At 36.0% G+C, this 12,992-nt stretch overlaps 1 long non-coding RNA gene across 1 annotated transcript; it reads right to left on the bottom strand.

Moving 5' to 3' along the window:
• Positions 1-1,910: 1,910 nt before the first annotated feature.
• Positions 1,911-3,920, bottom strand: LOC125258105. Its single transcript, XR_007182534.1, has 2 exons — positions 2,657-3,920; positions 1,911-2,530 (listed from the first exon to the last, which is right to left on the bottom strand). It is a non-coding gene; the product is annotated as an uncharacterized LOC125258105 (long non-coding RNA).
• Between the last annotated feature and the right edge of the window lie 9,072 nt (positions 3,921-12,992).

Consider the following 12,992-nt stretch of genomic DNA (forward strand, 5'->3'; position numbering starts at 1 on the left):
CTATATTTTTCCTTGTTGAAGTCAAGTTTCTCATTACAGAAATGAGCTATATGATATTTTATTGTTCTGTACTCTTTTTTGTTCTATACTTTTTTTTTTTTTTTCCTGTAAGAAAACAATTGAGAACTCCTTTAAGTCTATGAATCTTTGTGCAATAGCATTATGCTCTTGATTATCTAAGGTTTTCTGAGAATTGCTATCATCTCCTTTATCATACTTTCGTTTTCTTTCTTTTTTCCTTGAAAAGCATTCTAGAAAGCTCTGTTTTCATTGGAGAGCTTTACGCCGAAGACGAGCCGCCACGTGTGCGACAGTACAAGAGAGCTCCCATAATGCCCCCCTTCAGCTGAAGATCACTGAGAGAAGGATTAACTAATTCAATTAACAAACCAAAGTACTTTATAACTGTTAATTATGTGCCTCCCCTAACTGCTGTAAGGCCACCAGTTTCCTTTGTGTGGAGAAAAGCTCATCTGTCCTAATTGACCTCTGGGGAGCGTTAGGGGGAGCAAACATCTTACGCAATCCCACAGCTTGTATAAACAAACTGACAATTCACTTTGGTGTGGAGTGACACCCTGTGTAAGTGTGACACAAACTCAAATGACCCTGAATGTGTCCCCAGAGAATAGACCTCCCCGTCTCTCCCGCTCTCGCTCTTTTAAGATGAAGCGTAGAGTTAGGAGTATACGACAGACGTGTTTGGTGTTCTGTCCTTTTTGTTCATTGGGAACAATGTCCGGGATCAATTGTTATGGAGCTTTGTTTTACTATATTTGTATGCATCGATTTGTCATGCGCATCCATTTTGTACTTGGATATTTTGTATTTAAACATATCTGAAACATGCAGGGGCCTCAAAAGTATTTGGACACAACGAATACTCCGGATTCAAGTGAATAGGGCCAATTTTTGGAGGATTTAAAAGCAAATGTAGCATTTAAGTTAAGGGATGTAGAATAATGTCAGGCAGATTGAGGCATTAATATGAGCTTTATAAGTACTAATAAACAACAAATAAGCTAATAAGCAACTAGTTAAAAGTGAGAATTGAACCCTAAAATAAGGTGTTACCAACAAAGTTATAAAATTGGATATAACCCTACACAGAAAAGGTTAGTACGGGATTTTTGATATTAAGGTATTGTTTACATCTTGTGGCTATACTATTGAGTATTTAAGTGTTAACAGATTGGCCCCGTTCACTTCCATCGTAAGTAACCCAAATTTTCCTTTGTTTTAAAGAAAAGTACAAGTCAAAATGATTGTATTGTGGTAATCAAATGTTGTTGATTCAGCTAGAACCTAGAATATTCCTTTACGCCATACTTGTTGACTTAAAAGTATTTGGTAACACTATATAATAGGCAATAATTACTCTTAGTTAACGTTAATTTCAATATTTACTACTACATTATTAAAATGTAAATGTTAATGCACTGTGAACTAACATGAACAACGACTGTATTTTTATGAATTAACATTAACCGAGAAAAATGAATACTGTAACAAACGTATTGCTTTTTGTTAGGTCCAGCGCTATCTCATGACCAATTCGTACGTATTTTACGAGGTGGCTAATTCCTACGAATTCGTACAACCTTACTCGTACGAATTCATACGATTTGTCTAAACCCCTGTGACGGGTAGGTTTAGTGGTAGGTAATTCGTACGTATTAATTCATATGCATTTGGCAACTCGTAAAATACATGCAATTTACCAAAAAATGTATGAAATCGTACGAGTGAGGTTATACGAATTAGCCACCTCATAAAATACGTACGAATTGCCGTGATATCGGGTTGGTTAGTTCGTGTTAGTTAATACATGAACTAATGTTAACAAATGAAACCTTATTCGTATACTGTAATTGTTACCAAATATTTGAATGCCATTGCATAAGAAGATACGGAATCAAAGTGTCCTTTATTTAGAAGAAAGCACAATTTTCAAGAAGAAAATTTCACAAAAATAGACTTTATTGGGTTAAACAATAGTGAATAACAAAGCCACATTTGATTTAAAGCTCATTGCAAAAATGGCTCAGAAAAGTAATGTCCCTGAAGCATTTGTCTGCAGATCACACTTGTTTTGATATCCAGCGCAATGACATTCAGACGGTTTTAAGCGTGACGTAAGTGTCTAAAACACCTCTTTAAGTTTCGTGGGTAACTAACTGACTCTTTCAGTCAATGCAGTCTTGAGCGTGATAATTGCTGTCTACATAAAAGACTGCATAAGTAGTGTGTTTTCCACACACAATAGGGGGAGGGTGTGTCTAATTTAAGGGTTGACCATATCCTGCATCTTCTCCGTCCCATGACCAGGGTCCCAATCTCTCATCTTCTAGAGATGGCAGAGGACTGGTTGTCCAGCCGTGGCACAGGCCCTTCCCTTCTTTTTCAAGTCATCTCCGTCCGTAATGACCTCCTCCACGGCCCATCCATCAGCTGGCAATTACAACATCTGTCGCGGATGGCTCGGGCGAGTCTTTCCTTCGCACCGGATCCCCCTCGATTATGTCCGCCACTGAAAAGGGTGGACACACACACACACACACATTGGTTTTGTGAAGCCAAAAGCGGCAATGCCACAAAACAGACAGGCATGTTGACAGCAAACACAAACATGGCTAAACAAATGGTTCACGCCTACCTCTTTAGATTTCCATTCCAATGCACTTGGCCACTCTGAGAAAGTTCTCGATGTTCAATGAGCGGAGAGGACCCTACCAGCTGCCATCGGCCCTCTCCACTACAAAGAAGAGCTTTCAGAGAGGAACAATGAGAAGCTCACCCCTTTTATCCTCTTAAGTTCTGCTCCGGCGTATATTAACTCAAAAGGCAGATCAATCCCTGACAAACATCTTAAAAAGGCCATTGGCCTTATTTGATTAACGACTTGTGCCGAGCCGCTTTCAAAACGCTCGCTTTGCATCTTAATATCTCAATGCTTGTCATATCATTAGGGTGGAATATTTCGACGTAAAGGACGCCGTCTCATCTTTTCGAGACGTGTCAGATAATCCGACGCATTTAATCTATGTTTCGCCAGTTTCAGGTGGTTATATTTGCAGATAATGCCTTTTCAATCTCGTGGTGGGATGACAGTGTGGGACCGTGCCTCCCTTTCTCTCGGCCCTTTAAGAAGAGCGGCGGATAGATGGCATGACATCACGGGCAAAGCCGGGAACACAATGCAAAGGTCAGGCTGCCCATTGATCGGGGGGCCCCTGATAGAAAACCTGCACATTATGGGCTCTCTCCTCACACACTGCGCCTTAGAAACGACCCACAAACCCGGCCTTGTTGTCTCCCCATTCAGTGGTGGCAATCAGCGGATTTACACTTTGATGTGTGGCAGAGAAATAAAACCCTTTGGAGTAGTGACCTTTATCGACGAATGGATTAAAATCCATAGCTGTCTTTCTCTCCCCTTACACTACTACATATCACGGGTACAGTCAGTGCAGCTTTTCCCTTAATACCGAATGTTTTCCTTTCAAAGCCTTTCTTTCATACTTTCCCCTTCTGGCTTTTGTGCGGTACAGCTAAAGTGAAGCATTAGTATTTTTTTTCTCTCTCTCTTTAAGAAACTATGACAATGCACTCTACCCAGCAACAGAGCGCCGGCGTCAGTCATTCCCAGAAGTTTGAAAGATTAAACCAAGATGCATGAACACAAAGTCACTATGCTCTGTGAAATATCAACGTGATCTTATAAGTATTTGTGCATTAGTCTGGCTCTAGCATTTTTTAAAGTTTAAATAAACAGAAGTGGAGGAAATTAGTGAAAAGTCTAATAAGAATCGCCCCAACTCAGTAAAGTTAACTAAAAAGTGGTAGAATCAACTGTAAAATCCAACAGTGATTCTACCACTTTTTAGTTAACTTTACTGAGTCAGGACTTTTCACTAATTTCCTCCACTTCTGCAGTTTGCATTCATTGATTTCCCAAAGTCATCTTAAATGTTCAATTATCAACAGAACTGAAAAAAATTAAGAGAACATCACATAAGCTGACTTCAAAAAGTCATTGATTGTTTGAACTCACCATTATGGTGATCAGTGTTCCCTTTGGTTGGGATAAAACAAGAAATCACGGTTATTTAGGTTTCAAAAGAAGGGAAATAATATAAGATGTGATATAATATGATATGCTATGATATGATATGATATATCCTATCATATCATATATAAAACTATATTTTATGTTAGTTAATGACCCTATAAAACACTTATGCCATAAACACCTTATAAAACTTTTAATTGGGTTGATATAATCCCTCTATATTTGTAACATCTTGCAATTGATTATGCTTGAGTCACACACAGACTTCAACAAGTAAATGATCAAGTACTCTCAGTTCTTTTTAAGATTATATTAGATTTACATATTAGATTTCAGACATTTTCATATATTTATATATTTGATGATACAAAATTATTGATAGCAAGATGAGAAAAATCGAACAAATACATATAACATTCTAAATGTAACACAATGTCATTCTATGACAAACTTTCTGATAAATTAGATAATCAAATCCAAATATTGAATCCAGTCACCTGTAGCAATGCCTACGGACAGGTTTCTGCCATTTAAGTCCCAATTAGTTGTCAGAGGATTCATAAAGATGTTCTGTAAAGTTGTAAAAGGGTTTATGATAATATTTTGACATAAATACATAATAATGTGTTGAAATTATGTTTCAGCATCAATCGTGCATGCACGCTTTACATATGAATACCTACCGGACGCAAAATACAAATGATAACACCCTGGAAATAGAAAAATTCAAAAGTACAAAAACAGCATCCGAAGAACAATTCCCACCGTGCCTGAAGATTTAAGCACAGACTCTTTAATGAAAAGACGTTTTGGTGTGGTTTCACTGCATTTATCTCTGTTGAGGAAAACATAAGTACCTAACTTTCCTTATTTTAGCTTTGAAGCCTTGTGGGAGTCTGAGGTTCAGAAAAGGCTTGTGGAGAAAATAGCACAAATAAGTCAGTTATCTCTGTGGAGAACCGATGATGATGAACGGCGAGTCTCTCTTTATCTCTTTCTCTGCATAGTACTTTGGCTAGATGCCGCAGCTATTAGAACCCTCTTCGATGTCTCATAAGGTACTTCCGCTGCCTGCATTGTTCTCAGATTTCGCTTTGCTGCCTGAATATGGGACGCTATTTGGACTGCTATCTGCACTGCCCTTGTTTTTTTGTTTTGTTTTTTTTTTTAATTTCTGCAAGCATTTTTAGAATAAATAAAGATTTTTGATGAGAACATTTGATGAAAAAAACCAAAGCACTCTTCCTCTGAGGTAATGGCACAGTAAGCCAGACGTCACTGATGGCTCTCCAGCACTTAATTCAGCCAATACCAGGAAAGAGTCATCCAGAGAATACAGGGACTGCCCGCAGAGCTCAGGCCATCAGAATTAAAGAGCATTACTAGTGCAATTCAGCCATTTCCCCTCTGAACAGCAGAGAAAACGTCCTCAGAAAATTTCCTCAGCAAACGTATTGTGAACTAATGTCCATTCAAGCAAATGTCTCCAAGTCATTTCTATTATACGTTGCAGATTCTAGGTGTTGATTATTTGAAGTGCTTGAAAACAGCCACCTATTTTTTTTCTGCAATTATTCAAGAATTGTGAGCATTTACAACTCTTTTTGCTTTAACATTTATATATTATAAACCTGGGAATGATAAAATCCTGCAGAAGAAGCAATGTCTGTTATCATTAGTTGCAATACCACACTAAATATCGTTGCGTAAAATAGCGTAATAGCATGCTACTCTTACTATTTATGCAGTACACTTTTAAAGGATTAGTTCACTTCAGAATTAAAATTTCCTGATAATTTACTTACCCCCATTTCATAAAAGATGTTTCTTTCTTCAGTCGAAAAGAAATTATACTTTATATACTTTTTAACCACAAATGCTCATCTTGCACTGCTCTGCGATGTGCCACGCATTACACAATCATGTTGGAAAGGTCAGGCAGAAGTACAGAGCAAGTGTTTACAACAACAACAACAAAAGGTAAAAAAAAAAAACAATGTCGGCTGATTTTGAAGTTGGAGGACTGCGGTACTTAAGCCCCGGGTATACTTTGGTCGTCCGCGTTCGTGCACCGTCTGCATGACGTAATTTTCGTCATGCAGAGGGCTCACGGCCGGCCGCAAATTTCGCGCAAACGGTGCACGTGCAACAGCACGTGCAAGCAGGACAGAAGAGTCCACTAGGTGACAATACGCACAGTACTGAGCAGAATGTGCAGTCGTCGAAGAAGCGTGTGTAAAGAGCGATTCAAAAACAAGACGAGTAAACTCAGAAGCATGCCTTCTCCATCGTTTTTGATTCCTGTTCTCTTGGTGTATCTTCTGAACTATGTTGCAATGGTGGCTGCACTGTTTTTCTCCTCGGATCCTGCCCAGCAAATGTCCCATTGATGACATGATGTCTGGTAAAGAGTATAGAAAAAATTGTACTAGGCATGTATCGAACTCGGCCATCCGCGCGCATCCGTGGTTTAGCATACTTTGAAAGATGCGAGACGCGTCCGGCCGTGGAAAGCAAAGTATATCCGGGGCTGTATGCCTACGTCACGCATGACCTTTCCAACGTGATTACGTAATGTGTGGCGCAGTGCAAGATGAGCATTTGTGGTTTTGAAAATGGCCGATGGTTTCTCTAGATAAGACCCTTATTCCTCGTCTGGGATCATGTAGAGCTCTTTGAAGCTGCACTGACACTGACATTTGGACCTTCAACCCGTTGAACCCCAGTGAAGTCCACTATATGGAGAAAATCCTGGAATGTTTTCCTCAAAAACCTTCATTTCTTTTCGACTGAAGAAAGAAAGACATGAACATCACAATGCAATGCAATGAGACTATAGATCTTCCATTTCCAGTGTAATAAATGAACCTTATGTAACATTGTCTGTCTTTACTCACTAATTGATCAGACAAGAATTAAAACATTGGTCCCACTTTATATTAAGTGGCCTTAACTACTATGTACTTACATTTAAATTAATCATTTGATACAATGCACTTATTGTGTACATACATGTTTTTACATTGTACTTATATTTTAAAAACACATGCATGTAATTACATCTGTAATTAATTTCCTAATAAACATACCCATACCACCAAAGCTTTCCCTAACCTTACCTGTATCCCATCTCAATAGCAGCAAAAGTGTTTTGCAATACTATATGACCCCGATAAGTACATTGTACTTATTTTTTGTTGTAAATACATAGTAGTTAAGGCCACTTAATATAAAGTGGAACCAAAACATTTGTTATGGAAAATTACCTAAAAATAAAATAAAACTGCAAATCGCCCCAAATACATGCAACATGATGCATTCTGTTTTTGATGTGCTAATAATATACAGCATAAATAAGCTAGTGTTCCATTTCCAAACATAGCCGTAGTTTCCTCTCTGACGTTAAAATAATGTCAAAAGCATTGTGTCCCTTAAGCTTTCAGGAGTTTGTTACGTGAAGTAAGGAGACGTGTTTTGTCTGATGAGCAATAAGAGCTACACGCTCTATTCAGACAAATGGAAAGGCAAGAACATGATGTTACGCTCAGGAAAAAGCCAGGGAAAAAAAAACACAGCCGCATGAAATTTTAATCAGATATTTACTCACAGACATGTCATCTCAAAACAGTCTTAGGGGCACTGGGAGAACGCTAACATGTGATTGACGTATGCCAGGAAATGTGTGTGTGTGTGTGTGAATGGATGATTGAATGGGAAGGGAGGGGGAGGATATGTTTGGAAGCATGGGGTAAAATTAGGACCAGGCCAAGACCCGCTTTCTGGCTAAATATTCCAGCTGGCAAAAAGGTGAGCGCTGTCTTCCCTCGAGAAACAGCTTTCTCTAGGGCACGCTACTCGGCTCGGCCCTTTGTTTGGCATATGGTATGTTGACATGCTTTAGATTTCAGACTACGGGCGAATGAGTTTTTCTGTTTCTTGTTACCTTGTTGGTTTGTATCTGTAGCTAAATAATTGATTTGATATTTTAGTGCTTGTTGTTTTCATTACACTTGAAACACTTGGTTCACACTGCAGAGAAACCCAATTGTTTTTCATTTGCGATCTTTAGGACTGGCTGTTAACTGTAAGATATGTTTCTTCAGTCATTACTTGGTGTAGTGTATAATTACTAATGTTGTAAGCATCAACACGATGCCAACCCTTATGAAAAAGAAGAACACTTAAATGTGTTGAATATGCACTTGTAGTGTACTTCAAATCTTAAAAGCATATTAAAAGAAACCAAGAAATCATATAATATTAATGAAAAAGGCCACTTAAATAGAGTATACTATCATTTCTTAATAATGTCAAGTAACTTCATGCACTTGCTATAGGGTTAAGGTTAGGGTTTGGTTTGGTTTAGAGTAAGTTGCATGTAATTATGCACAACTTACTATAGTAACTACATGTAACATATGTAACGGCACTGTTATCTAAAAGGTTTACTTTAAAGTATATTTGTTTTAATGTTTTTTTTGTGTCATGCTTTAAAAACGTTCAGTTATCTTGATTAACATACTAAAGCACATGCAAAGTACCTGATTATATCAACACATATGTGTAATTACAAATATATTCAACTACATGCCATGAGTTTCAATAGAATTAACATTATTTTTGTGTATTTTAGTTATAAATGCTTGTCATTACATCATTAAACTGTTTCAAAGACAATAGAAGTAATTATGAAATTACATGCAAGTCATACTTAGTGTAAAACACCCTAAAGTTCAGCTAACTGTATTTAATATGAAGCTAAACTATAATACATTTTCATTTAATTGCAATTAACATGAAATTAAGTATCTGACATTACATTCAGTTTGTACTTATTTGTTTTAAAGTATATTATTTCTGTAATAAGTACTCTTAATAAAAGTATTTTCACTAAAATTGGAAAACTTGTCTCTGCTCATGTCCATCTTGAAATCTTGCTGTGGTCACCGTTCACACATCCAGTGAATAGTTCACTATTTGAGGAAGGAGTGTGAGACACAGCCCTATTATATTATGTTACACATCACATTGCAAACATGAAAAACTGATTTTGATTTTAAGATTTTTGCTCTTCAGACCATAATAAATTAAATGGATTTCAGTTTTGATATGCCAACAAATCTGACGTGAACGAAGCAGAGCAGTCAAATAAAGAAATTCATAATATATCTTTCCGTCATATTTCCGTGCAAACACGCACTTATGTCTGTCTAACTTTTCTTTCTTTGGCTGTAACCCTTCTTTCTGCTCTAAATTTCAGCCTCTCTTACCTAATTCTGCAGCATATTTCTTTGCCACAGGAGGTGGTTATGACAAATTAGAAGTCTACAAATGTTCTGATAGTGTAAAGACTCCAGCTGTCACCAGGGAGATGGTGATCAGGTTTCCAAGCCGCATGGTCTCCTGGCGCCACGAAGAGTTCCATATGGTCATCCAAATGCTGCGCCTAAATACACACGTACACAAACATACACACGCACGCATGCACATTCACATAAACACACACAGACACACGCGCTTCCCTCCTCGCTGCAGCAAATTTACTAAATCAAGTCATTTTGCTTCTCAGTAATACCTCTCTCAGTTTTAGTAGTGAGGAAATTAGCTTTGGTTTCTCTTTGAGGATATAATAAATCAAAAAGAGGTTCATAAGCTAATTGACGCTCTTCGTTAATGTGATTTTATCACAGGTAAGGGGTAATGCACACGCAGCCACCTGGCACTATAGCTTTAATAAAACACTGCAATGGAATTCAAATCAGAATCTTAGAGCGTAATAACATATTAATACGGAATGTGCAATCCTGTGTGTGTTTATTGGGAATTTACAATGGCTTTGAGCTCAGCCAATCAGAATTAGACTATTGAGATACTATTGTCGCACTTTACTTGGTAACACTTTATTTTAAAGTTACACATTATATGTAGTTATTATAGTAATAACTATAAATTATGCATAATTACATGCAACTAACCCTACAACAAACTTAATCCTAACATAACCCTATAGCAAGTACATGTAGTTAATTAATATTACTCAGTACTTCAATGCATAATTACACTGTAACAAAGACACCTTGAAATAAAGTAACCGTTTATTTTAGTGTCCTTGTTACAATGTAATTACATACTGAGTAATATTAATTAACTACATGAACTAACTATAGTGTTAGAGTTAGGATTGAGGTTTTATTTAGAGTTAGTTGCATATAATTATGCATAATTTACTTTATTACTATAGTAACATGTAACGAGTAACAATTAGTGTTACCGATACTATTATGGCTTTTAATAATATTTTTAATTATTTTTTTATTTTGATTTTTTTTAAATTTTTTAATAATTTGGTTGTGTGTTTTTGTTATTTTTATTTTAATATATATATATTAAAATAATGCAATTTTTTTATGTATAATTTTAATATATATAATTTGTGTTATTATTATTAATTTCAGTTTTAGTTATTTTAGTACATGAAAATTAGAAGTTCTGCCTTGACCCTTTTTTAACACTTTATTTCAGTTAAAGTTTATTTTATTTCAAGTAAGAAAACTTTATTTTATTTATTTATTTATTTATTTATTTATTTTTTATGGTTTTGGTTAACTATATGAAGCAGTTCACTTACAATGAAATGAGAAAAGCTGGTTTTTGGACTTGTTTAAAATGTTTAGTGCTATGCAATCTCTACACATCTTGATGCTGTATATGGGTATGGCGGCAGTCCAGCCTTGCCGTTAGCCTGTCTCATCCGCTGTCATTGTGTCCCTCATTTGGGCTGTTTTGCATGTAAAAAGGCGCAGCTACTGTAATTGCTTGCATCGCTGCAATAATGGAAGGTCGTGTGTAATTACGGCTCGGTTGTAGCCCTCAGCCATGTCTGGCCCATGCCGGCCTGTTTGAAGGGATTAGCAGCCATCAGCGTAGAGACAGACACAGTCACACGACCCCCTGTGCATCCGGACAACAACCTCCCGCTTTCCCAGCTAATATCACAGGGAAAACGCAGAAACAAAATGGTGATAGGGTGGAAAGAGGGCAAATTTTGTACATTTAATGGCTAACACTGAAGGAGGCCATATTTGGTTTGCCAAGGAAATAATAACAATAAAAAAAGATAAAGATATCAAACATTGTTTTGCCATTTTTAGAGAATGTTTAGTTTTAGTTCTCCATGTAAATGGCTTGACAGGTGCAGTTTTCGTTCCTGTGTTGGTGCTGATGCTTATTGAAGCATGAAGTTGGGGAATGTCAAAAAAGCAGTCATCTTTTTTCCTTTTTTTTTTTTTTTTAAATTAGCCAACAAAGCAATTTATATGGTTGTTTCTGCCACCAAATTTTTCTCTCACAATTCCGACTTTTTTTCTCAGAAAATGCGAGATATAAACTCACAATAGCGAGTTATAAAATCAGAATTGCATGATATAAAATTCTCACAATTCTGATCTTTTTTCTCCGAATTTTGAGATATAAACTCGTAATTGCGTGTTATAATGTCCAGTTGTGAGGGGAAAAAGACTGACGTTTTTTTCTCACAATTCTGACTTTATAACTCACAATTACACGTTATAAAGTCAGAATTATGAGATATAATAAACTGAGAAAAAAAAAAAATGTCAGAATTGTGAGTTATAAAATCAGAATTGCATGATAAAAACTTGCAATTATGAGAAAAAAAGTCCGAATTGTGAGATAAAAAGTCACAATTACCTTTTTTATTTTTTTATTTTTTTTTATTTAGTGGCGGAAACAAGCTTGCATAAATTTACCATGATTTGCAACTTGCAATTTTTATTATTATTATTTTTTTTTTAGTTAACTAAAGCCATATATATATATATATATATATATATATATATATATATATATATATATATATATATATATATATATATATATATATATATATATATATAACATTTTTATTTATTTTTTTAAAATAAAATAAAACTTTAACTGAAATAAATAATCCATTAATTTTCTACTTCCCACTTCTAAAGTTGTGATTATGAGTTTGTTGCATTCAAGTGCTTTGTTGTCAGAAAGAACAGGAATTATGGAGGAAACCAGGTTCAGTCTTGGCTATTGAAGCCAAAATGATATTTAGCGTCCCATTAATTGACAACCATTCACTGTACTATAGCTAGTCAGCTTGCTGACAATTCTGGATTTTTTGCTGTGCTTAAAACATACAATATGCTTCAAATGATTATTCATATATGTAAATATGCACTACTTAAACGACAAGACACAGCTGTTGTATAAAAAACAAATAAAGCATACCATTCACAGCAACAGTCGTTCTCCCCTCCGCCATGTTTAAAGTTTATGGCAAGCCCATCTCGGACAGTTGTGTATCAAAATTATCCCAGTGCTTCCCAGTGGAATATGACATGAGAGGACATTCATGTCCAATTTTTAACTAGGAAATTCGTATTTACGATAATTCTAATGGTGATGATTCAAATGAAGGCAGCATAACACACAAGGGCTAAAATCCACAAAACTTCCATTTGGATTTCATTAAAAGGAAATGCAAAATCATTTTCTGGGCACATAGTATGGCAGAGATATGCTAATATTTTAGCACATGCTAAAAGGTACAGGCATCTGTTTCAATAATGTGACTTATTCTGCTCATCTACAGACTTTTTTATGGTATCTCTGTTCATTTTGTATTTGCCACCATTACGTAGTCCGACTGATGGTCATGTTTAAGTCACATGACTGAACCAAATGAATAGCTGATGTTTGTAGTAACTGGTAGTGTAGCTAAACGAGTATCTTTTTAACTAGTAATTTGATTTAAATTAAAATGCTACTAGCATGTTCTGGAAACTTAGTTCCTGGAGAAACTTAATATCATCACTTGTAGGGTTGCAAAGTGTCTTGTTAGTAACTTGATGTAGTTACATTTTTT

The sequence above is a fragment of the Megalobrama amblycephala genome, linkage group LG22 (genome assembly GCF_018812025.1).
Source record: "Megalobrama amblycephala isolate DHTTF-2021 linkage group LG22, ASM1881202v1, whole genome shotgun sequence".
In the NCBI taxonomy this organism is placed as follows: Eukaryota; Metazoa; Chordata; class Actinopteri; order Cypriniformes; family Xenocyprididae; genus Megalobrama; species Megalobrama amblycephala.